General features: G+C 38.4%; 1 protein-coding gene across 3 annotated transcripts in view; it reads right to left on the bottom strand.

Annotated features, from left to right (window-relative positions):
* Positions 1-24620, bottom strand: part of GULP1 (GULP PTB domain containing engulfment adaptor 1) — a 319549-nt gene that overhangs the window by 279023 nt on the left and 15906 nt on the right. The window contains exon 1 of one of the 3 annotated variants that reach the window (XM_062188954.1): positions 5518-5537. The exons of the other annotated variants lie outside the window; for them this stretch is intronic. The gene's annotated coding sequence lies outside the window, so the exon portion shown is untranslated. Of the gene's footprint in view, positions 1-5517; positions 5538-24620 lie in introns of those variants that run through there. 3 annotated transcript variants of the gene reach the window in all.

The raw sequence follows: 24620 nt of genomic DNA, 5'->3' as shown, positions 1-24620 counted from the left end.
AATGAAGGAGGGAAAAATCCTTACGTGTCATTTAAAAGGAGACTCCTTGGAAAATCACTCTTCTTGTAAAGAGAGCATTAACAAGTCTGTTGGTACTCTGTATGTTCCCTAAGCAATGATTGCTAGAGGTTTAGTTTCAGAATTGTTCCCAAGAAAATGATTCTGGAGCATCAGAGACTTCAACAAATTTAATTAATGTACTGACATTCATCCATTTACTCATTCAGTCTGCAGTAAATTTTAAAAATGTACTCAGAATAATAGGCACCTCAGTGCATCAGCAGCACAAAAGTTCATACTGACAGCCTCCTTTAGATACCACCATATCTAACAATGAAATCTTTATTTTCCTATTTTTACCATTTTTATCATGAGCCTAAGTATAAGACAAATATACTTAGGATTACATTTGGCTATGCCATGCATAGTGCAATGTTCCACTGGGGCTACAGGAATGGTAGAAAGCAAATTATTTTCTGCAGCAGCCTAACTCTGTGCCTTAATTATTTAAATTAATAAAACCTTTTTGCATATTCTACCTGCCAACATGCTGGGTATTTTCCTGTCTGGTAACTTTCTGCTCAGAAGATAAATCATAGAGGAGTAAACGATGGATACACAATTTCCTTACTCCATTCCATAGCAATTTACCCCCTAAAAACTGGAAGCCAGCATTAGGATTCATGGGTGACCACAGCTGGGTCTAAATGACCACTTTTAGTGAGTATACACAAAGTTGAAGGAAATGGGAAAGTGGTGATTAGTAAAAGCAAACTCTTTTCTCAACTCTGTACACACACACACATACACACACAAACACACCCCTTCAGTAATTTCAATAACATATTTTCATTCAATTCCCACACACAAACCACATACTTTTTTTGGGTGGAGGGAAGAAGGAAATGATTTCTCTGTGGGTGGCAAAAACACTGAGATTCTTCAGGATATTATTTGAATAAATATTAAATAACAATTTTTTCAAAAATAAGCAGTAAAGCATCCTTCAAACACATATTTATTACCAACTGCAACCTCGTGTGCAAGGGATGGAGTCCCTAGAAGGTAAAAGAATCTACACAGGAACACATTTCCTGCTCAGAGCAGTCAGGGGGCAAAGCAGATATCAGGTATGCCTGACTCTTAAAAGCCAGGCCTTTCCTCCCTGCTGAGATTCCAATCATCATAAAAAAGTAAAATGAAATGAAATGAATAAAAGCACATGAAATACAATGGCAATTCGTGGAGAACAGAAATACTACACCCTGTTGTGGAAGATTAAAGAATACTCCCAGAAGCTTAAGGCAAGACTCAAAATCCGGGTGAAGCTTGGAAAGGATTGTAGATGTTTACAGACAAGGAATTTACATTGGTTCTCAGGAAAACTCAGTGAATGAGAAGAAAGGACAGGAAAAGCAAAGGTAAAATCTCCTAAGGGTACAATGATTGGCAGTTTGCATCCAGTGCAGAAATAATGAGAACATGTAAGGACAGGGCAGATGGTGGAGGCAATAGCGAACAGACAAAAAGGTCTTTGACAAAAGGCAGGATTATGGAGGCTTTTGGCTGGGATGAAACATGAACAGAGCTGCAATGGGTAAGTGTGAAAAAATACCAAAGGCTAAGAAAAGAGTTAAAAGAATTTCAAGCAATCAGACAAGAAGCACTGAAAGCCAAAAATCAGAGTCAGGGCAAAAGCAGTAGGAATGGAAATTGGCTGGCTCTCATGTACATCTCAGCCAGAAAGCCTACAATTTTAAATAAACGTGACCTTTCCTACCAAGAGCTAAGTGAAGGTATCATAGGAAACTTCAGTCAACATACAATTCCAGGATAAACCTCCACAAAACAGCTGAAAAAACAAAGGTAATGAAGAATTGCAGTGCTGTGAGACAATGAGAAACAGGCTCAGAAATACCTGGTAAAATAGCTTCAAGTTTGGACTATAATAGGCCACCAGCAATATTAAACCCAGCCACAAGTTATAAACTGTTTTTAATGTCATTCCAGAGATGTAGAATTAAAGAATCTGGGACCGGCTCTCCTTTACTCTAAGATATTCCTAAAGTGTATGCAGTGAGAAAGCAGCAAAATGAGGTCACACTGTCACTTCCTTTGCAATCCCAACAGCCAGTGTCAACCTCCACCCCATCGCCAAAGGAGTTTGAAGACATAAATATATTTTATTGATTGATATTCTAGCATTACTACCAGGATAGATATATTAGAATTATTACTGTTGTATAAAGATCACAGGGTATGAAATTTCAAAACAACGGAGAATTATTGATCAAGTGTGAGAATTATTGATCACGTATGACAATTCCTTTAAAATCTGAAGCCTCTGCAAATCAAAGGGAAAGTTTTACAATGCACAAATTGCTCCCTCAACTCAGGGCTAGGTAATACATCACAAATGATTTTAAAGTGATTCCTGAGTTACTTTACTGTATAGTTCAATGTGTACTGAAAAAATATACAGAAAACCATTATGTATGTTCCTTTAAAATTAGTTAAGTTTTTAAAATGTTCATTTGAATAAAAATATTAAAAGACGTCTGGTGCAACAGTTAAATCACTGTCTAGGATACTCCCATCTTATATCAGACTGCCTGACCTGAGTCTCAGCTCCCCCACTTCCAATCCAATTCCTGCTGCTGGAAGCCCTGGGAGGCAGAAGACAATGGCTCCAGAAGATAATTGGGCTCCTGCCACCCATATGGGGGACTCCGATAGAGTTGGAGTCTCCAGCCCAGGCTTTGTGAGTATTTGGGGAGTGAAATAAGGGATGAAAGAACACCCTCCGCCTGTACTCTCTGTCTTCAAATAAAATGAAAATAAATAGTAAAATTTTTTTAAAATATTAAAACTGTATAATTACTACCCAAATATTACCTATCATGCAATAAAGACTTAAACATGAAAAACCATTTTTAGCATGACACTGTACAATTATATTTAATATCAATTTAGTGGCATATATTTTTTTTATTAAACTTTTATTTAAAGAATATAAATTTCCAAAGTATAGCTTATGGGTTACAATGGCTTCCCCCCTCCCATAACTTCCCTCCCGCCCGCAACCCTCCCCTTTCCCGCTCCCTTTCCCCTTCCATTCATGTAAAGATTCATTTTCAATTCTCTTTGTATACAGAAGATCAGTTTAGTATATATTAGGTAAAGATTTCAACATTTTGCCCATATAGCAACATAAAGTGAAAAAACTACATTGGATTACTAATTATAGCATTAAATAGCAATGTACAGCACATTAAAGACAGAGATCCTACATAATTTTTTTTTCAAATTAATTAATTTTCTATGCCATTTCCATTTTAACACCAGGTTGTTTTTTTTTTCATTTCCAATTCTCTTTATATAGAGAAGATCACTTCAATATATAATTAGTAAAGACCTCATCAGTTTGTGCCCACACAGAAACGCAAAGTATAAAAATACTGTTTCAGTACTAGTTATAGCATCATTTGGCTTTAGACGACACATTAGGGACAGATCCCACATGGGATGTAAGTACACAGTGACTCCTGTTGCTGATTTAACAATTTGACACTCCTGTTCATGGCGTCAGTAATCTCCCTAGGCTCTAGTCATGAGTTGCTAGGGCTATGGAAGCCTTTAGAGTTCGCTGACTTTGATCTTATTCCGATAGGGTCATAGTCAAAGTGGAAGTTCTCTCCTCCCTTCGGAGAAGGGTACCTCCTTCTTTGATGGCCCCATTCTTTCCACTGGGATCTCACTCACAGAGATCATTCATTTAGGTCTTTTTTTTTTTTTTTCCATGATATCTTGGCTTTCCATGCCTGCTATACTCTTATGGGCTCTTCCGCCAGATCCGAATGCCTTGAGGGCTGATTCTGAGGCCAGAGTGCTGTTTAGGACATCTGCCATTCTATGAGTCTGCTGTGTATCCCACTTCCCATGTTGGATCTTTCTCTCCCTTTTTGATTCTATCAGTTAGTATTAGCAGATACTTGTCTTGTTTGTGTGATCTCTTTGACTCTGAGACCTATCAGAGCTATCAATTGTGAGCTTAAATTGATCACTTGGACTAGTGTGATGGCATTGGTACATGCCATCTTGATGGGATTGTGTTGGAATCCCCTGGCACATTTCTAACTCCACCATTTGCGGCCAGTCCGATTGAGCATGTTCCAAATTGTTCATCTCCTCCATATATTTTTAGCAGATTATTCATTTTGGGCCGGCGCCATGGCTCACTAGGCTAATCCTCTGCCTGTGATGCCAGCACTCCGGGTTCTAGTCCCAGTTGGGGTGCCGGTTCTGTCCAGCTTGCTCCTCTTCCAGTCCAGCTTTCTGCTGTGGCCCAAGTGCTTGGGCCTTGCACCCGCATGAGAGACCAGGAGGAAGCACCTGGCTCCTGGCTTCAGATCTGCATAGCTCCAGCCATAGCAGCCATTTGTGGGGTGAACCAACATAAGGAAGACCTTTCTCTCTGTCTCTCTCACTGTCTAACTCTGTCAAAATTTAAAAAAAGAGAGAGATTTATAGATTAGTGTATTGAGAACAGTAAAATAAATTGAGACATCAAAACTAATACAGTGCTTGAGTTTCGACTTGAAATTTTTACTTTAAGTCCTTGGGCCCTGCACCCGCATTGGAGACCAGAAGAAGCACCTGGCTCCTGGCTTCGGATCAGTACAGTGCACCGGCCGCGGCAGCCATTGGAGGGTGAACCAACAGCAAAAAGGAAGTCCTTTCTCTCTGTCTCTCTCTCTCACTATCCACTCTGCCTGTCAAAAAAAAAAAGTTGTAGGGGCCGGCACTGTGGCACAGTGGGTTAAAGCCCCAGCCTGCAGCGCCAGCGTCCCATATGGGCGCCGGTTCGAGTCCCGGCTGCTCCTCTTTCGATCCAGCTGTCTGCAATGGCCTGTGAAACAGTAGAAGATGGCCCAAGTGCTTGAGCCCCTGCACCCGCGGGGGGGACCTGGAGGAGGCTCCTTGTTCCTGGTTTCGGATCAGCTCAGCTCTGGCCGTTGCAGTCACTTGGGGAGTGAACCAGCGGAATGCAAGGCCTTTCTCTCTCTCTGGCTCTACCTCTCTCTATAACTCGTTCTTTCAAATAAATAAAATAAATCCTTTAAAAAAAAGTTTCCAGGAAGGAAGTGATTTAACTACAAGTTGGGGAAAGCTTGAACTAGGTAATCCTTTTAAAATAGCCTATTATAGAAATTCCTTTTCAAGTCAACAGGAAATTCATTAAAAATGAATATATACTAAAGGCGGAAATTAGAATATTAAGTCTAAAAATATAACAAATCTCTTTGCAGCGGTCTAAATTTATCGTGAATGAGTTGGGTTTTTTGGTTGTCTTTGGTACTTCAGGGGGAGAGCAGAAAGTTTTAAATCTCAAACATAAATGTATGTGAAAACACTTCCTAGATAGTTCAGAGGGTAGGATTCTTATTATTAAAACATTTTGGGTAAAATATTAAAACTTTAGCTTATGTTATTCCATTTAAATTAAAATGTACTCACATTCACATGAAAAGATGCATGTTAATGAGTGCTGTCTGGAAAAAACGTACATCATTAGACTTTATGATGTGGCATCTGTTCTGGAAGGCCTGTGTTTATAACAAAATATGTTTCTCAGAAAACATGTTTATATGTCGATTTGCACTGCATTAGTCTAGCTGCATATTTTTCAAGTACAAGAGAAAAACTGCTGAAGAAACTTCTGTCAAGACATAGGAAAGCAAGTCAGATTTCAAATTACTGATCCTCACACAAACGAGCCCATTTCTTTTAATTTGGAGATTTTTTTTCTCTCAGCAAATTTTTTTTCTATGCAAGTCGATTACATATATATGGAGTGAAGACTTAATAATGTTATACTTATATTCATTTCAATCATCCTGCAAAACAAGTTATGGACTGTTCAGGGATAGCTAGTTATTCCTGAAAAAAAGTCAGAAAATAATTAGAAGTTTAGAAATGCTACTAAACCATGGTTCTCTACTGAGATGGTTTTGCCCCACAAAAGTTATTTGGCACCAGCTGGGAGTCTTTTTTGCCTGTAGAGGTATGTTTAATTTTTTAAAACACAAGGGGCTGGAGTTGTGGCACAGTGTGGTAAGCCTCCACATGCTATACTGGAGTGTTGCTCAAGTCCCAGTACCCTGCTTCCCAGTCAGTTCCCTCATCATGCTCTCGGGAAGCAGAAGATGATGGCTCAACTACTTGAGTTCTTACCATCCACCTGGGAGACACAGGTGGAGTTTCTGGTTCTTGGCTCCAGTCTGGTGTAGTCCTGACAGTTGGGGGCATTTGGGATGTGACCCAGCAGATCTAAGATCTTTCTTTCTCAAATAAATCAGTCAGTCTTTAAAAAATGTTAAACGATCATAATCAATGAAAGATCAATCTAAAGTCTGCTAGGCCGGCGCTGGGGCTCACTAGGCTAATCCTCCACCTGCGGTGCCAGCACCCCGGGTTCTAGTCCAGGTTGTGGTGCCGGATTCTGTCCCGATTGCTCCTCTTCCAGTTCAGCTTTCTGCTGTGGCCCGGGAAGGCAGTGGAGGATGGCCCAAGTGCTTGGGCCCTGCAACCACATGGGAGACCAAGAGGAAGCACCTGGCTCCTGGCTTCAGATCAGCACAGCGCGCCGGCAGTGGCAGCCATTTGGGGGGTGAACCAACGTAAGGAAGACCTTTCTCTCTGTCTTTCTCTCTCACTGTCTAACTCTGCCTGTCAATAAATAAATAAATAAATAAATAAAGTCTGCTAAGTGTTTACTCTATGGCTAATGTGAGAAATGCAACACAGGGGTTATTAGTAAATGATCACAAACACCAAAACATTTTAAAAAGGAAAATGATTCTTGTATGAATGTATGTATGTATGAATCTAAAGTAACATGTCTAGCTTCATGAATGAACTGACCTTATGCAATTATTTTACACTCTTATGGATGTTTCCCATTTCACAGAAGTGCTATTCAAACAAAATTGTAGACCAACTGGGAGAGACTCACATCAGGCAGCAGTGGCAGCTAATCAGATAGATTTGTCCAAATAATAAAGTGACCTTGAGCTGTGCAAGCAAATCGCTTTAATCCTAAAGAATGTTGATCTCCTCCAACCAAAGTGAAAAGAATGCACATTATGATCATATTTTTCAACATTAAGATGTGCATCTTTGGAAATGGGTTAGAATTTTGTGCTGAAATGATGCCTAGTAAACCGTTAACCATTTTTTACCTTTAAGAAGTGTGGATATGAGGGAGGCATGAAGGAAAATACTCTATTTTGCTTTCTGTGTCTTCAAAGTATTTGATTCCTTTATAGTGGGAATGCACTCAGGTGTAATAATGTATTTTTGAAAGAATAAGCTTCCAGAAAACCAAAGTGCAAAAATTCTGTGATACACTGTTAACACATAACGCAAATATCTTGTTCTACATGAGCTACACACTGTTTAAAGGTTACAGTAAAAGATTTAATCATGCTCCCAAAAGGAACTTGCTAATTAGAGAAATCCTACAGAGTTAATTTTATAGTTTAAAATATTTGTTTAGTCAAGCTCTTTGCTGTGGCCTGGGAAAGCAACAGAAGATGGCCCAAGTGCTATGGCCACTGCACCTACGTGGGAGCCCCAGAAGAAGAAGCTCCTGGCTTCAGATTGGTGCAGTTCCAGCTGTTGTGGCCATTTGGAAAGTGAACCAGTGGAAGGAAGACTTTCCTCTCTGTTTCTCTCTCTCTCTGTTTGCAACTTTACCTCTCAAATAAATAAATAAAATTTTTTTAAAAATTTTGTGTAGAAAAAAAATCACTGATAAGGTAAAAAATGAATTGAGTTACATATCCATATATGGATTTAGTGACAGAACAGAACAACTGAAGACCATTAGCAAACCAGTACTACTACGGGGAATTTTACCATGCTTTACTTTGATAGCAACAGAGCACTTAGGCCATCTTTAGAAACTTAGAAATTCTCTTAATAGTTATATAAAATAACTATAGAATTACTGAAATGGATTTCATAAATGTTTTACAGCTTTGATGAGAGTTACCCTGATTCATTAAAATAACATACATTCATTAGCAGTAGTCAATGAACGGCTGAAAAACTATTTTGAATGTTCTCTGTTCTGCTTTATTTAATTCTAAGAAAAATTAACTGCATTTTGATTTGATTTTGATTGATTTTCTTCATTTATTAACATCACTTTACAGAAAAAAAATGAATTAAAAAATTGTTATCTCATCAAAATCAGTTAGAGAGGGATCCTAAAGTTTTCTCACTTGTCAATTGAGGTAATTTATAATAAATAGCTAAATGAAATCTTGGCCAATGCTAAAGATTAGTTTGCCAAGATATAAAAACTGAACAATTAAAAGCTAGAAATGGAAAGTTTATGATTATAAAATCAATCTTTTTATAGGACTATAAACTTTAATTCTATTCTTAGACATTTTTAATTTCATATAATATTATCTTTTATGCACTATACATATGCCATCATACAAAAAAGAATAACACAAGTCTACATAAGTATATACACCTTAATAAAAGTATACTCTGTGCTTGAGTCTCATAGTCCTATGATTAAGGGATATTATTATGTATTATAAGTGAAATAAATGTCTTCCATTACTTTCCAAGGGGAATTATCCATTAATATGACACCAACAAATAAATCAAAATATAGGTTTACTCCTCATTTTTCATACTGTATTAGCAAGTGGTATTTTTCACACAAACATTTTGACAGATTGTACTCTAATGTGGAAAAATAAACCTGAAATAAATAAATGTTAAATACATGAAAAACAAGTCTATAATTATTTTAACAAAAATATGCAAAAGAGGTTACTCTTAAATTTTGCTAAATGCATTTCTCTTCAGTTATCACCACTTCTTGGAATCTGCTTCCCAAATTATAAACCAGAGTACTCGGCAAATAGATTGTGTAAATTACTTTCATTTCCAGTACATTTTATAAAAAGCAGCTTTTTAAATTTATTTAGCAGAAATACCCCAATTTGAACAGAAACATGCTCTTAGGACTACAGTCCTCATCTATATTTGTGCATACCTATAATCTTAAATAATCACAGAAAAAATAGACAATGGAAACTTATGTCATTCCTTCCTAAGGAATGAGAGATAAGATAGTGAATGGAAGGGGAGAGGGAGTGGGAAAGGGAAGGGTTGCGGGTGGGAGGGAAGTTATGGGAGGGGGGAAGCCATTGTAATCCATAAGCTGTACTTTGGAAATTTATATTCATTAAATAAAAGTTTAATAAATGAAAAAAAAATTAAAAAAAAAAAGATAGTGAGGTGGCTGAGGCCACTGTTGCAGAGCCAGGTAGGTTATGGTGCACAGGCTGGCTTATTTTCTGCTAATGTCTCTTAAATCAAAATTGATTTTTCTTTTTTTTTTGAAGATTTATTTGTTTTATTTGAAATGAGGCAGACTTACAGAGAGGCAGAGGCAGAGGCAGAGGCAGAGAGAGAGAGAGAGAGAGAGAGAGGGAGAGACTTCCATCCAATGGTTCACTCCCCAGATGGCCGCTATGGCCAGAGCTGTGCCAATCCAAAGGGGCTTGAAACTTCTTCCATGTCTCCCACACAGCTGCGGGGGCCCAAGGACTTGGGCCATCCTCCACTGCCTTCCCAGGCCATAGCAGAGAGCTAGATCAGAAGTGGAGTAGCTGGGACCTGAACCAGCACCCATGTGGGAAGTCTCCATCTCAGGTGGCAGCTTTACCAGCTATGTCACAGCACCGGCCCCCCAAAACTGATTTTTCCAAGTACTAGTCCTCATGTACTGGACAGACTAAGGGTCAATGCAACAGTGTGTCCTTGTTCCAATTCAAAATATAACATTTTTAATTGCATCCTTTTAACAGCTGTTCCCAAGACATTTCAAAGTAAGCATTTGAGATGAAATACACTTTCTCTAAAAGAAACTAGATCTTGAAGTTCTTGTTTCTTCATTCACTCATCAAATATTTGAATGCCTATTTCTGCTAGCATATTATACATTCTGAGTACATTATGAGTCTCTAGGAATAAGGAAAAAAAAAAACAGCAAGTGCTTGATCCTGTGAGACTTGTGGGACTTCCATCCTAATGGGCAAGAAAAACAAACATAGTCAATAATTATGTTATATAGAATGGTGAGAACTAGCGACAAAATTATGAGGGGATCATATGAGAAGTACTAGAAGTACTATGGTGTTGATTTTAAATACAATAGTAAGGATGAGTGGGGTGGGGGTGGCATTATGGAGAAGCAGATTAAGCTGTACTTGCAATGCCAGCATCCCATATGGTGCCAGTTTGAATTCCTGATGCTCTACTTCCAATCCAGCTCCTTGCTAATGCACCTGGGAAATTAGTGAAGGATGGTCAAAGTATTGAGTCCCTGCACCCATGTGGGAAACCCGAGAGAAGCTCCTGGCTCCTGGCTTTGGACCGGTCCAGTTCCAGCTGTTGCAACCATTTGGGGAATGAACCAGGTCTTTCTCTCTCTCTCACTCTCTCTCTCTCTGTAACTCTTTCAAATAAACAAATAAATCTTTAAAAAAATCTTTCCACTAAATGGCAATGGAAATTGTCATCAATACTTTTTTTTTTAATCTTCTGTAGCAAGAGTTTACTTACATTCCATTTCTTCTTGGTAATGTGTCACATATTCATTGAATTACTTACTCATTAACCTAATCAACTTTTTTAACAATTTTAACACCAACTGGCATGAAAGTAGTGAGGAGAGAATAATTAAAAAATTTGAAACAATGACTTGGGAAACAAATCCTTATATGTCCAATGTGGAGAGAAAAACACAATGAATGTATTAGAGGTGCACAAAGAAGGTTTATTGAGACTGGCAGCAGAACCCTGACAACAGAACAGAACTATTTAGCCCATGGAGTCAAAGGAAGTGGATAAAAATGAGTTGTTTTTCTTTGCTGCTGTTGTGTTTGGTTTTAATACTGGCTGGTAAAGCACAAGTTATGGGGGTGGACTGACTAGAAATCTCGGTTGAGCCTCACATCTTTTATGTGGGACCCCGGGAAAGTTACTCAACCCAGCAAGTCGAAGCCTTTCACTAAAGAAAGAAAGCGATAAATGTAACTAACTCCCAGGTCTGTCGAGAAGGTTAACTGATTCAATACAAGGAAAGAGTTCTGGGAAAAGCTGTGAGACATTGTGAGTATTCACTAAAGCATAGCTTTTTAAATTATTGATGCTAAATTTTGAATAATGCTTATAATTTTGCAAAAAGAAAAGAGGAGGCTGGCAACACGGCTCAATAGGCTAATCCTCCGCCTGCGGCGCCAGCACCCCAGGTTCTAGCCCCAGTCGGTTTCTGTCCCGGTTGCTCCTCTTCCAGAGCAGCTCTCTGCTGTGGCCCCGGGAAGGCAGTGGAGGATGGCCCAAGTGCTTGGGCTCTGCACCCGCATTGAAGACCAGGAGAAGCACCTAGCTCCCGACTTTGGACAGCGGCCACAGGGGGGTGAATCAACGGAAAAAGGAAGACCTTTTCTCTGTCTCTCTCTCTCATTGTACACCCTGCCTGTCAAAAATAAATAAATAAATAAATAAATAAATAAATAAATAAAGAGGAACTACAGATAAAGAGTGTATAAAGCTTTGGGGTGTTCCTTGAACTCAGTTTGACTCATATATGAACTAACAAATTCATTTGACTCACAAATGAACTTACACTCTTGTGGGAACAGGGCAGGGTTGGAGGGGTTGAATATGAAAGAAACTATACAACTCCATAAATTGTGAGGATAAAAATAAAGGACACCTTTTCCCCCTTCCACAGAACACCAATGGGCCAGGAGGGTAATAGCCTTGCACGGGAGAATCTTTGATTCTGGTATTCCAAGGTTAAAAAGTGCATCTCAAGTGCAAAGAAATTCTCCTGCAAGTACCACTTTTATAATACAGACTTTTGTGCACAAATTTTCTCCCCCACCTCCAACATCACTTTACTCAGACAGATAAGTAACTCGATAAGGGCTATCCAGTTGGTATCAGGAACCAGATATAGTTAGAGAGAGTCAACAACTAAAATACATAAATAATAACTCCCCACAAGGTTTTAAAGAATACTTTTGAGCACTGGATACAAGAACGGTGTTTTATCAAGTTAATTTATCATTCTTTCATGTGCATTTTTGTTATTGCCCTTTATAAAAATTCAAAAGAAGAAAACATAAGAAACCTGTAAGTAGCTTCAAAAGCTCTTGTTTTAAAAAAAAAAAAGTAAAAAGACGTGGTATGATGGAAATACAACAATGAATCTAGGTATGCCACCTTTGAATTAATTTTTTTTAACTTTTATTTAATGAATATAAATTTCCAAAGTACAGCTTATGGATTACAATGGCTCCCCCTCCCCATAACTTCCCTCCCACCCACAACCCTCCCATCTCCCACTCTCTCTCCCCTTCCATTCACATCAAGATTCATTTTCAATTCTCTTTATATACAGAAGATCAGTTTAGTATATATTAAGTAAAGATTTCAACAGTTTGCACCCACACAGAAACACAAATTGTAAAATACTGTTTGAGTACTAGTTATAGCATTAAATCACAATGTACAGCACATTTAGGACAGAGATCCTACATGAGGAGAAAGTGCACAGTGACTCCTGTTGTTGACTTAACAAATCGACACTCTTGTTTATGGCATCAGTAATCTCCCTAGGCTCTTGTCATGAGTTGCCAAGGCTATGGAAGCCTTTTGAGTTCGCCGACTCCAATCTTATTTAGACAAAGTCATAGTCAAAGTGAAAGTTCTCTCCTCCCTTCAGAGAAAGGTACCTCCTTCTTTGATGACCTGTTCTTTCCACTGGGATCTCACTCGTAAAGATCTTTCATTTAGGTCATTTTTTTTTTTTTACCAGAGTGTCTTGACTTTCCAAGCCTGAAATACTCTCAAGGGCTTTTCAGCAAGATCTGAATGCCTTAAGGGCTGATTCTGAGGCCAGAGTGCTGTTTAAGACATCTGCCATTCTATGAGTCTGCTGTGTATCCCGCTTCCTATGTTGGATCGTTCTCTCCCTTTTTTATTCTATAGGTTAGTATTTTCAGACACTAGTCTTGTTTATGTGATCCCTTTGACTCTTAATCCTATCATTATGATCAATTGTGAACAGAAATTGATCACTTGGACTAGTGAGATGGCATTGGTACATGCCACCTTGAGGGGATTGAATTGGAATCCCCTGGTATGTTTCTTACTCTACCGTTTGGGGCAAGTCAGCTTGAGCATGTCCCAAATTGTCCATCTCTTCCCTCTCTTATTCCCACTCTTATATTTAACAGGGATCATTTTTTCAGTTAAGTAACAACACTTAAGAATAACTGTGTATTAATTATAGAATTCAACCAATAGTATTAAGTAGAACAAACAAACAAACAAACAAACAAAAAACAACGTATTAAGTTGTTCATCAACAGTCAGGGCAAGGGCTGATCAAGTCACCATTTCTCATAGTGTCCATTTCACTTCAACAGGTTTCCTTTTTGGTGCACAGTTAGTTGTCACTGATCAGGGAGAACATATGATATTTGTTCCATTGGGACTGGCTTATTTCACTCAGCATAATGTTTTCCAGATTCCTCCATTCTGTTGCAAATGACTGGATTTTATTGTTTTTGACTGCTGTATAGTATTCTGTAGAGTACATATCCCATAATTTCTTTATCCAGTCTACTGTTGATGGGCATTTAGGCTGATTCCAGGTCTTAGCTATTGTGAATTGAGCTGCAATAAACATTAAGGTGCAGACCGCTTTTTTATTTGCCAAATTAATTTCCTTTGGGCAAATTCCAAGGAGTGGGATGGCTGGGTTGTATGGTAGGGTTATATTCAGGTTTCTGAGGAATCTCCAGACTGATTTCCATAGTGGCTTTACCAGTTTGCATTCCCACCAACAGTGGGTTAGTGTCCCTTTCTCCCCACATCCTCTCCAACATCTGTTGTTGGTAGATTTCTGAATGTGAGCCATTCTCACCGGGGTGAGGTGAAACCTCATTGTGGTTTTGATTTGCATTTCTCTGATTGCTAGTGAACTTGAACATTTTTTCATGTGCCTGTTGGCCATTTGGATTTCCTCTTTTGAAAAATGTATATTGAGGTCCTTGGCCCATCTCTTAAGTTGGTTGTTTGTTTTGTTGTTGTGGAGTTTCTTGATCTCTTTGTAGATTCTGGTTATTAATCCTTTATCTGTAGCATAGTTTGCAAATATTTTTTCCCATTCTGTCGGTTGCCTCTTCACTTTCCTGACTGTTTCTTTTGTAGTACAGAAACTTCTCAATTTGATGCAATCCCAATAGTTAATTTTGGCTTTGACTGCCTGCGCCTCCAGGGTCTTTTCCAGGAAGTCTTTGCCGGCGCCAATATCTTGCAGGGTTTCTCCAATGTTCTCTAATAATTTGACGGTATTGGGTCGTAGATTTAGGTCTTTAATCCATGCTGAGTGAATTTTTGTGTAAGATGTAAGATACGGGTCTTGCTTCATGCTTCTGCACGTGGAGATCCAGTTTTCCCAACACAATTTATTGAATAGACTGTCCTTGTTCCAGGAATTGGTTTTGGATCTTTGATCAAATATAAGTTGGCTGTAGATGTTTGGATTGATTTCTGGTGTTTTTATTCTGTTCCTTTGGTCTATCCCTCTGTTTCTGTACCAGTACCATGCTGTTTTGATTACAACTGTCCTGTAGTATGTCCTGAAATCTGGTATTGTGATGCCTCTGGCTTTTTGTTGTACAAGATTGCTTTAGCTATTTGAGGTCTCCTGCATCTCCATATGAATTTCAGCATCATTTTTTCTAGATCTGAGAAGAATGCCTTTGGTATTTTGATTGGTATCACATTGAATCTATAAATTGCTTTTGGGAGAATGGACATTTTGATGATGTTGATTCTTCCAATCCATGAGCGTGGAAGTTTTTTCCATTTTTTCGTATCCTCTTCTATTTCTTTCTTTAAGATTTTGTAATTCTCATTGTAGAGATCTTTAACGTCCTTGGTTTAGTTTATTCCAAGGTTTTTGATTGTTTTTGTAGCAATTGTGAATGGGATTGATCTTAGCAGTTCTTTCTCAGCCGTGACCTTTGAATTATTTTTAAAGAATTAACTAGGGGCCTGTGCTGTGGCATAGGGGTTGGGTCCTTCATCTGTGGTTCCAGCATCCCATAAGAGTACCTGCTGAAGTCCTGGCTGTTCCACTTCCGATCCAGCTCTCTGCTATGGCCTGGGAAAGCAGTAGAAGATTGTCCAAATCCTTGGGCCCCAGGACCTGTGTGAGATACCCAAAAGAAGCTCCTGGCTCCTGGCTCCTGGCTCCTGGCTTCAGATTGGCACAGCTTTGGCCATTGCAGCCATCTGGGGGATGAACCAGTGGATGGAAGACCTCTCTCTCTCTCTGCCTCTGCCTCTCTGAATACCACAACAGAAGTACAGTTAATCATCAACATCAGTGCTATATTTCTCTCAGTTCTTTATTTTTTCCATCACAATTTTTAGAAAAGCCAGTTTGGTCTAATAAAGAAAAATATTTAATAATATTAACTCAAATAAGGATATACATATATTAAATAGTATACACTATGAGAGCCTTTCAAAAATTTCCCATAAGTGTGTATTTTACAAAAACTATTCATAGATTAAAAACTTTTGATTCTTTAATTCTACTTTTCCATAAGGTTTTTGAAGATTGTACAAAATTTATAATATACTGCTTCTATAAAATATATTTCTATTTATAAATATATTATATATATAGACATTATGTGTTTATAATGCTTACCATAAGAGTGATATGCTTTCTAATGATATTACTACATACTTTTCAGTAATTGAAAAATCTGCTTTGTCAAATTGGTTACATACATTCATTTACTTCTAGCTTTCTCGACTTTTATCAGAGGTTGCTCAAACTCAAGACAGTCAGTGAGAGGTGGGATGGCATTTGGCCTGACAGTTAAGCTGCCAGTTAAAATTCTTGGGTCCCACATCAGAGCACCTGAGTTCAATTATCAGTGCTAGTCCTGATTTGAACTTCCTGCTGGGTGGCTCAAGAGGTTTCTACCATCCTTGTAGGAAACCTGGAATTTCCAGCTCACAGCTGCAGCCTCCCCACCCCAACCCTAGCCATTGCAGGCATTTGAGGAGGGAGCAAGTCGATGGAATACTCTTACTCCCTATCCATCTATTTATCTACCTTCCTCTTTGTGTCTCTCAAATAAATACATTTTTTAAAAAACCATCAGGATAAGCAAAACTGAACTTGAAATCACAAACAGAGGTAACTCCACATCACAAAAGGCTTCAAAAATGGCTTTCTGGAAACAAACTGCAAAGGTATTCTTTGAGAAATTAGGCATAATCCTCATCCTTTGCTCCAGGACTGAAATGCATTCTTCCAAGCCTGTGAGCCCTCTACCCAGTGTCTAGAACATACCTATGGACACAGAAAGCTACAACCCAAAAATTAAAAAGAATACCTGGCCATCTGAGCTATCCAATTCTAGAAATTATAATATTAAGTGAATAGTTCTTTCAAAATATTTTTAAAGTCTATTATTTCTTTTCTGCCCCCTTTGAAGTGATCCTTGTTTAGATCTCTATTATCTCTCTCCCATGAAGGCTAAGAAACTGTAGGTTCAGATTTACCTCTTAGTATTTTTGTTTGGATTATTTTCTGATTCCTCTTAAACATCAATAGCCTCAAGAACTTGCCCTCATGGTACCAACAATCACCTCCATGCTGATTTCAAAATAGCATATCCACATCACTATATGGTACTTTGCCCTAGAGGTCCCCCAAGCACCTCAAACTCAAAAATCCAAAGCATATATTTTTTAAAGATTTATTTTATTTATTTGAAAGAGTTACAAAGCAAAGTACAGCCAGAGAGAGAGAGAGAGAGAGAGTCTTCTATCCGATGGTTCACTCCCTAGATGGTCACAGTGGCCAGAGCTGTGCCAATCTAAAGCCAGGAGCCAGGAGCTTCTTTGGGTCTCCTACACGGATGCTCAAGGACTTGGGATATCTTCTACTGCTTTCTCAGGCCATGGCAGAGAACTTGATTGGAACTGGAGCAGCCAGGACTCAAACCAGCACCCATATGGGATGCTGGCACTGTAAGCCGCCTTTTTAACCCGCTGCGTCACAGCAACATCCCTCCAAAGCATATTCTTAGTTTTTCCTCCAATCATATTCTCTTTCCTATATGTCTATGTCCTGTCTTAATGACTTTAATCATATCCAGTCAATCAAGCCTACAATCTACAAATAATCCTCTCTACATTCTCCCTTGGATTACTTACATCTAGTTAATAAACAAGTTCTATAAATTAAACATCCATTCTTCTCCAATTTCTTTGATAGCTCATAAATTCAGGCCTTCATCATCTCTAATCTACACTATTTTAATATTTCCTAATTTAGTTCTGTAACTTTATTCTCAAATCCATTCATTCTGTATTTCCCAGCACTGTGAGATCTCATAAGTGCAAAATTTATCATGTTCCTTCTCTTGCTCTGACTCTGCCTATGGACACTGCAAAACCCTCACAGAGGCACAATTACACTTAGGGAAATGAAACATCAAGCTGAGCAGTAAATGAAGTCACAAGATTAATAACTGAGACTCCTAGAAGACTGGTATTGGCTCATTGTAATTGAAATACATAGTTTTACTTAAAGCAACATTTAGGTAGAGAAAGGTCAGATTCCAATAAAATTTAAGCCTTCACATGAATTACATTTTCAGCAGGCAGGTTAAGCTTGTAAATCCATGCTTCCGTGACATTAAGGATACTTTGGAGAAGCCTAACACAGTAACTGGCCCATAAGAATAAAGTTTAAAAGTATGCTGAATGAGTGAAGGTCTATGTGAGTAAAAGCTGGAATCTCAGTGGCTCTAATCCACTTAGTGCAAATTACTAGCTTGGCATTATTTTACAAACATTCTTACAGGAAAATGATCACCCCATTTAAATTTAAACTTTCACAGCTGGACTTTAGAAATCCTTTTATCAAACGCCTCAATCTACAGGTGAGCTACAAGATACTCTTCTACAGCATCCCTGACCCAGTTATTCAACCCTTTTCCAAATAGGTTTGGTAACAGGACATCATTATTGAATAATTAATCTTGATCCATTGTCAGAAGCTTCTTTCTTATACTGACTTGGAATCTTAAGATAACATAACGATTTTTTCCTAACATAAAAACCATTCGTGATGTTATAACTCCCAAAATATGGGACTGAAAAGAAAACGCCATTGGATTCAAACTGTGAAAAGGAACAATTTCAGAAACAACAATGTAAGGGTAGAAACATTAACTTTTTATTGATTTTCAGAAGCTTCATGACGATCTGATAGAGGCAGAAGAAAGAATTCTAAGGCTGCCTGCTGTCCAGACCCAAAGGTTTGGACAGTGTGAACTCGAATAATCTTGAGACCAAGGGAAGGGACACACAAGAGAAAACTACATGAAAATTTCTGGATGCCAGGGCGGATTTTTTATTTTAAAACTGCCAGTTAATGTATACAAAGTCCAAGTCATTAGCTTTAAAAATTCCAGAGAAGATAAATAACCTCTGATTTAGGTAAATAAAGGTCCTCAGAATCCCTCAGTTTAGGGAGTGACTGAGCCAGAAGCAGGACGACACACGAGAGGAACACATGGTAAGAGACCAGGTTTACCTCTATCTCAGTAAGTGTTCAATAACTCAATTCAAACATTCTAAAACATTCTACAAACCACACACTTCACTTGCCTTATCTCGGTACATAAGACAAAAGGAGGGACATGCATAAAACTAAAGCAAAGCCCCAATGCCTGTCTGCTTTGTGCATTTGTTCCCTCTCTTTGTTAATGCACCTATTTGTTTTTCAAATTTTAACCAGGGAGGATTTTCTTTGAATGCTAGGAGAAAAATAGACTGAAGCTAATTTTTCTAAGATCTTCAATTTAAAACAGAAGAAGAACTAGTTGCTTAAACACTTCTCTGTGATAATGGTTTTCTTGGGCAAATTTACAAAACAAAATGCAGCTTGCCCTTTCTTAGCCCTCGGTGGAAATGATGCATTTTAAATACCAAATGTGAAAAACAGATTCCACTCATGAGGTCTAATTTTCTTTAGCTGAAGTGCAGATGTTGGGAAGAGACTCACAGACACAGCCCTTTCCCATCACCAGTGTTCGCTGTCCAAGCACATGTGGATGCTAATGCATGCAACCAGGAAATAATAACCTAAATGATCCAGAGTTTAGGTCTCTAGTAATGATGAGCACAGCTCTTGGACTGAAAAATGAACCAAGTCTTAAGAGTTCTGAGTCAGAGACAAAGCAAAGGGGCCTTAGCAGCATGCATGACATCTAGTTGACACTGCACTCATTCTTCCTCCAGGCTTAGTCACCCTCTATTGTTGAAAACTCACTGGCTCCATGATTCTGACAGAAACCACCACCAAATGATTTATGTTTCTCTGATTACTAATTTTTTGTTGAAATGCAATCAACCCACACTACTGCACAATTATCTTTAACAGTGGTATGAATTTGGGGCTGCCATTGTGGCACAGTGGTTTAAGTTACCGCCCAAGATGCCAGCATCCCATATACACACCAGCTGGAATTCCGGGTGCCCCACTTTCGATCCAACTCTCTGCTACTGTGCCTGGGAAAGCAATGGAAGACAGCCTAAGTATTCACGGCCCTGGCGCCCATGGGAGAGAAGTTCCTGGCTTCAGCCTGGCCCAGCCCTGGCCGTTGTTGCCATCTGGGGAGTGAACCAGCAGATGGAAGATCTCTCTGTCTCTCCCTCTCTCTGAGTCTGTCTTTCAAGTAAATAAATAAATAAATAAATAAATAAATCTTTTTAAAAAATAGTACTACGAACTTGAAATCATAAAATTAGATCTACAGAATTCCTCTCCTCAAATTCTTCCTGTTCATACCAGTACATATACACATATATATGTGTATATAATGTGTATATATATATATATATATTCCTAAATAAACTGCTGTACATCACAGTACATAATGTGAGAAAATCAGTATGGTACATGATCCCAAGTATAACTGCACAAAAGTGTCACAAAAATGATCAAGAGAACTAACTTCATTTTCCTTTATAAGAAACCTCAGTATTCTAATACATGTGTCAAAAGCATGCATTAAATATACAATTGAGCAAAAAGTACTGACATAAAAGTTAAGCAACTTAGTTTTCCCCTATATAATTTTAGGATTAAGAAGATCTATTTTCAGGGCCAGGTCTGTGGCATAGTATGCTAGGCCTCTGCCTGCAGTACCAGCATACCACGAGGCCACCAGTTAGTGTCCTGGCTGCTCCTCTTCCAATCCAGCTCTCTGCTGTGGTCTGAGAAAGCAATGGAAGATGGTCAAAGTGCTTGGGCCCCTGTACCCATGTGTGAGACCCAGAAGCAGCTCCTGGCTCCTGGCTTCAGATCCGCCCAGCTCTGGCCATTGCAGCAAACTGGGGAGTCAACCAGCCGATGGAAGACTTTTCTCTGTCTCTCCCTCTGTCTGTAGCTCTACCTCTCAAATAAATAAATAAATCTTAAAACAAGAGTATATTTTCTTTCATATTTATATTTCATATTATAAATTTCAATCATATTTCACATGTAAAAATAAAATTCTAAAAAGAGAAGATGTATCTCAATTCAAGTTACACAATATTTTAAACAAATGGGTTTTTTTTCCTGAAAATATATAACTTTTTGACCTATGGTCAAGACAGAAACCAATTCTATATCGTTCTAAATTTTATCTCTTATAAATTACAGCTAATATATGACAATGAAGTTCTTCAATTGTATTCACCATTGAGGATAAATTCATTTTTATGAAAGAGCATATTTGTTAATAAGTGAAAATAGTATATAATGTACTTTAATACTTAATAACAGTACAAAAAATATATATTCAGTATGTACAAATGTTATCAATTTCTGACCATCTACAAAGTGCTAGCCACTGTATAACATGCATCAGTTATGTTTGTAACCCCTCAAGAACCTTGCACAGAGTTATTGGCTGTACCATGTTACAAGTTAAGAACAGGAAGCAGCATGTGATTAATTTGCCTGCCAAAGAGCACCCAGCTTGTAAATGGCAAACCCTATTTACAAAAAAGGTAAAGCTTGGGCTTTTTCCAGAATAACCTAATTTCTTATACTGATCATGCAGAACTATAATGAATATTGATGAATATGGGCTTGAGGTTTTACATACTTTAAAATGTGATATATTAATTTAGCAGTACCTAGCATATAAAAGTAGGCTCACTGCACAAAATAGGGTCAAAAATATCTGCTGACAATAAATCTAACTATGCAGTACAAAAACTGCCATCATCTTCCCAACATGAACCCAAGGTATCTCTGGTTGCTATGGAATTAGCTATATGCCCTCAAATTGAAATGTTGAAGCCCTTACCCCCAAAGCAATGGAATTTGGACATGAGGTCTTTGGGAGACAATGAGGTTCAGATGAGGTCCTAAGGATGAGATTGGCATCCTTGTAAGAGACACCAGCAAGCTTTCTCTCTCTCTTTACCACCTCCCTACATCCTGCTCTTGCCATAAGAAGACACAGAGAAGGCAGCAAGCCAAGAAGAGTCCTCACTAGAACCCAGCTATGCAGCATGCTGATCTCAGACTTCCAGGCTCCAGAACCGTGAGAAAAGAAGTTTCTGTTGTGAAACCACTCAGTCTATGGCATTTCATTACGGTATCCTGAGTTTACTAAGACATCAGGGTACCCAAGGAAGCAGCTCATTAGATGCCCACAAGCCAGCTGGTCAGCTGCGGTCACCATGCCAAGTCCACTGCACCATGTTCTCTTCTGCTCTACCTCCCACATGCTGTGTCCACAACTCAGAAAACAATCTAGAGAATTCACGAAAAGACTAAGATCCATTCCAAGGATGCAATCCCTCCACACTCCCAAATCTACCCATCATTAAGATACTTGTTCCCATTATTACCACTGTAAGTGTTCATATTTACCTGCATAGTTTAAGTGAAAATTTCAAATTAGGCTTACTTCCAAAACCCATGTGCAAAACTCATCCAGCATACTGGCTTCAGTTTCTGAACTCATCATACCCATTTATCTTCTCTCTTCTACAAAGGGCCACTGACCTTAGCACTAAGAACTATTACACATTTGACATCAAATATTCAGGTCACAGGCTCCTAATAAACATAGACCTCCTCCCCCTTCTTGATGCATAATTGTATCAGTCCGTCCCTTTCCACTGTCACATCCCTTATTTCCTAGTAATTCAGTAACTGATCAATTGATTTAGCCATCGTCTAACACACAACTTAAAACTTCCATACTATATTAATCTTTCACCATAATCACTTAAGAAACTGCTCCTCTGTATCGTTTAGAATTTTGATATGCTACCCTCCTTTAAATTTTTTTCCACAATGACAGATGTGACAAGTCAGTCCACATTCTCACATATTCATAGAACTAAGGAGTTACTATCTACATTTGAGCATATGCACCTTTCAATTTACCACAGTCTTAACCAGCCAGCATGATTTAATTGTACATATACTTACTGATCCCTAAAGGCAATTCACTTGTCAAATGTGTTTTAATCATAATGAAGACTCTCCATATTAAGGAAACCCTCCCTGGGCTGGGATTTTGGCACAGTAGTTAAGACATTACTTGAGATGCCCACATACCGTATGGGAGTGCATGGGTTTCAGTCCCAGTTACACTTCTGATTCCAGCTTATTGCTAATGTACAACCTGGGAGGTAGGAGCTGATGCTTCAACTTCCTGGGTCACTACCACCCATGTGTGAGATCTTGGTTGAGCTTTGAGCTCCTGGCTTTACCCTAGCCCATCTCCACCTATGGCTGGCAATAGGGGAGTAAAGCAGCAGATCTCTCTTTTTCTCTTTCAAATAAAAATTAAAAATAAGAAACCCTCCCTGTATCTTAACTTAAGTCGTCTTTCCTCTTCCATACTATGCCTCCTTTTCCACACAGATTTATGTTTTGAAACAGCTGTGCTTAACTACTGTTTCAAATACTCATGCTGTTCCACGCCTCACCATATATACAATTCCACCAAAATCGTTCTCACCAAGGTCACTGAAATCCTTCACAAGTACAACAAATTCTTTAATCTGGTTCTTAAAATTTTTCTATCCCAGTTAGCACTGTTGATCACCTGCTCTTTCTCAAAATGCTCTTTTAAATTCCACAGTGTCATAGTTTCTTGTTTTTTCCTCCTCTCCACTAGTCTTTTCTTCTTAGTGTTGTCTGCAGGCTTTGCTTTTTCCTACCTTGGTAAAAATAGTAGTATTCCTGTAAGCCTTGTTATGGACATTCTTCATATTATATAAACCTCTACTTTGGATATCCTTTCTAAACCAAAAGCTCATATTTGTAATGTGAAACCTAAAATTCTTTATATATGGACACACACACACACACACACACAGAGCCCAGGTTAAATTTCTTAGCTTCAAACCAATACAAATACAATGCTACTGGGTATATACAACATAACAATTCAGAGGCATACCAAAATGTGCCCAAACGTGGTGCTGGCATTATGATGCAGCAGGTTAAGCCATCACATGAGACATCAGCTCCCTATGTCATAGGTATTCATAGGTAGAGTTCTAGTCCTGGCTGCTGCACTTTGGATCCTGTTCCCTGTTAATGTACATGGAAAAACAATGGAAAATGGCCCAACTACTTGCACCCTTTGCACCCACATGGGAGACCTGAATTGAGTTCTAGGTTCCTGGCATTGGCCTGGCCCAGTCCTGGGTGTTGGGGCCATTTGGGGAGTGAACCAGAGGATGTAAGTTATCTCTCTCTCTGAGTATCTCCTCTCTCTCTTGTGCCTTTCAAATAAATAAATAAATCTTTTAAAAAGTGTCCAAACTTGAAATCATATTTGTCTTCAGCAATTCTACTTCCATATTTATTCTTTTGATGACTGGTACTAATATCCCAGCTGCCAAAATTAAAAACTTATAATCAATTTTTATAGCATCCTATTGCCTACCTCCTACAATCATTGACAAAGCACCAAAATGTACAGATTTCTTTTATCCAGAAAACTCTGGAATAAACTAATTTCTCATTGCCATTGCTCCAAAGTTGGCTTCCAATCTTTTTTTTTTTTTTTTTTTTTTTTACCTAGGTATACTGGTGGAGCATCATCTTGGCTCTTTCTCAAAAGTAGTTAAGATCTTGTCACTAACCTCATTAACTCACTCAAGAATGTCAAATTGCTGTTAGAAATAAAACATAAGTTTTAGATTAGATACATTTACAAGACTGATTTCAGCTTCCCTGGCTTCATCTATAGAAATCCCAGCCCTGTTTTCCATTCTACTCTACTCCTAGCTCTACTTTCAGTCTTCCAATTTTATTTTTAAAAAATTTATTTACTTGAGAATGAGAAAAAGAGATCCCATTTCTGAGTTCACTCCCCAAATGCCTGCCTGCAATGACCAGGAGGCCAATGAGCTGGAAACTCAATCCAGGTTTCACATGTGGGTAA

Source organism: Lepus europaeus, chromosome 1 (genome assembly GCF_033115175.1).
Source record: "Lepus europaeus isolate LE1 chromosome 1, mLepTim1.pri, whole genome shotgun sequence".
Lineage (NCBI taxonomy): Eukaryota > Metazoa > Chordata > Mammalia > Lagomorpha > Leporidae > Lepus > Lepus europaeus.
This window is presented reverse-complemented; position numbering and strand designations above follow the sequence as displayed.